A 2,928-nucleotide genomic window follows, 5' to 3' on the forward strand; every position below is an offset into this window, starting at 1 on the left:
CACCACGCCCAGCTAATTTTTGTATTTTCTCTTCTTTTTTTTTTTAAGTACAGACGAGGTTTCACCATGTTGGCCAGGCTGGTCTTGAACTCCTGACCTCAGGTGATTCGCCTGCCTTGGCCTCCCAAAGTGTTGGAGCGAACAAAACTATGGACCTGTCTTAACTATGTTTTGTAATTTGTTGTGGAGTTTTTTCCACTTTGGTAAAATTTCATTTGCATTACTTTTAGTGTCTGTTATAAAATATTTAGATTTCATTATTTTTTTTCTAAACGATTTCATGTTACATTTAAAACGATTGAACCATTAAACCTGAAGTTTCAAGTCACACTCCTGAGATATGATTATAAAAATAATTCAAGCATAGTAAAACTAGAAAAGTTTAGGAAATTGATGAAAAAGATCGAAAATAGTTTTTGAATAAGAGATAGAATTAGTTTTTGATTAACATTGTTTTCACAAATAATATTTATTAATTAACTCTCCTCTTTTTCCTTTAAGCATTCAAAGCACAACAGATTGTCTCCAAACATATTACTTAACAATCTTCCTTACCATGCCTAATCGCCAATTCTATATTCCAAAAACAAGTCTTCCAATATCCTAAAATACACAGATTATGTTTACTTCAACTAGACTGTGATAGAAAGTGAGTTAACATGGCGGGCAATCTATAAGTTGATCCTAAATTTCAAAGTCATCTTTTAAGGGCTAAAAGAAAAGGAAATCATGGAGAAGAAATACATGCTCTCAAATACATGAATACATCTGGAAGGATTTTTAGAACTGTTACCTGACATGCACGTCTATGTGCTATGATATGAATTCCCCAAGCCACGATGTTCATAAAACATCACTGATAGCTAATTCCTCTCTTCTAGCACCTCTAGCAGTATTGAAAATATAAAGCCCATCATAATCTTGAAAGACACATCTCGAACACCATAATCCAGAATACTGAAATTCCAAAAGATCAAAATCCCAAGAAGACTGTTTGTTCTTGGAAAAAATAATGTTAAAAAAATTTTAAAGAATATTTATTTATGTTTTTACAAGGAGATTTATTAGAGAAACATAAAAAAAATGACAGAACACTTCATAGGCCACTTTACGCAACAAAATAAGCAATAATAACATATGTAGTTTTGTGCATAGACACTCAGGTATACTAACAGCAGTCACATGGGTGTAACAGTTATGAGCTCTTTATTCATAAAGAAATAGATCAAAAAGGGAAATGTATAAATGCATATTACTATGGTTGGTAATTGTGCACAACCCAGCTTAAAACTGTGGTCATCTGAAATACCATAACTAACAACCTAAGCCTTTTGAGATTGATCAGAAATGGCAATCAGTCAGCACTGCATATGGAGTCACCTAATGAGCCTCTTGATCTTGATATAGTTTATCTTTCATAAATGCATATGTACAAAAGGACATTCTTCATTGATTAAGGACATTTTAATGTACATACACAATGATTACAAACAAAGTCAATGTTGTAGTAATGCATTTTTATGGAGTCACATTTGCAAAAGATGCATAAACTCAAAACTCTTTAAAAGTTTCTGTACAATTTATACCTCCAGTTTTGAAAATGATTCAAATATAAAATTCATAGCATAGTGAATTGTAAAAAAATAATGCTGACAATTTAAGAGAGTGGGAAAAAAACTTAAAAACAAAACAAAACAAAAACAAAAACAAAAATCTAAAAAGAAAATTCTACCTATGAAAACGTGAATTACAGGGATAGATTATGGGCAATTGCACAGAGAGCATCTTAACAGAAGAGCTGGCTGCTTTTACAGCCATGAACTATATATTGAATTCTTGCATCACAATGAAGAGCTGCTTTCTTTTCTTTTAGGACACTGCTCTACTTGGAGGATACATTCACATTCTTTTTTTTTTGACAAAGTCTTGCTATGTCACAAAGCTAGAGTACAGTGGCACGATCTCGGCTCACTGTAACCTCCACCTCCAGGGTTCATGAGATTTTCCTGCCTCAGTCTCCCGAGTAGCTAGGACTACAGGTGTGTGCCACCGCGCCCAGGTAATTTTTTTATTTTTAGTAGAGACAGGGTTTCACTATGTTGGCCAGGATGGTGTCGGTCTCTTTACCTTGTGATCCGCCCACATCAGCCTCCCAAAGTGTTGGGATTACAGGCTTGAGCCACCGTGCCCAGCCCACATTCATTTTCTATGTGGCACTGTTCTTTTTGAAATTCTTCTCTGATTCTATATACACTGACATAAGCATTCTCTATTAAATTTTCCCACCTCTTGTGCCTGTGCTATGCTGTTTCAGGTATATGGAAGTCAATTCCAAACACACTAGTATACTGACCACAAAATTGGTGGAAACGATACTAGTGATCAAACAGCAACACTGCTGTGTGACTTCTGATGCTACCATGAACATAATTTTCAAACCAGTCAGTAACTTCACTGGTTTCTTCAGGCAAATGAAGCTTTAATTCATTAAAAGCTATCAGAATGTCGGCCGGGTACAGTGGCTCACACCTGTAATCCCAGCACTTTGGGAGGTTGAGGCAGGCAGATCACGAGGTCAGGAAATCGAGAACATCCTGGCTAACACGGTGAAATCCCGTCTCTACTAAAAATACAAAAAAAAAAAAAATCTACCAGAATGTCATCCGTCATCAACTGGAAGGAATGCCAATTTAGGCAAATGATGTATTTTAAAACTAAAGTTTTTATTGTTGCTGTATTACATGGCCAATCTACTCATCTAAATTTTTCACCAAATGGATTGCATTGAGCGGAAAACAAACAAATTTTACTGGTAATACTTTGAAATTCATTTTTAAAAGCCTTGATTGCACTTAATTCCAAATCTGTCCTTATGGTTTGGGGATTCAGTTGAAATCCATTTTCTTCTGTAAAGTCCACCAAATCTTC

Source organism: Colobus angolensis, unplaced genomic scaffold (genome assembly GCF_000951035.1).
Source record: "Colobus angolensis palliatus isolate OR3802 unplaced genomic scaffold, Cang.pa_1.0 Scaffold104, whole genome shotgun sequence".
Classification (NCBI taxonomy): Eukaryota; Metazoa; Chordata; class Mammalia; order Primates; family Cercopithecidae; genus Colobus; species Colobus angolensis.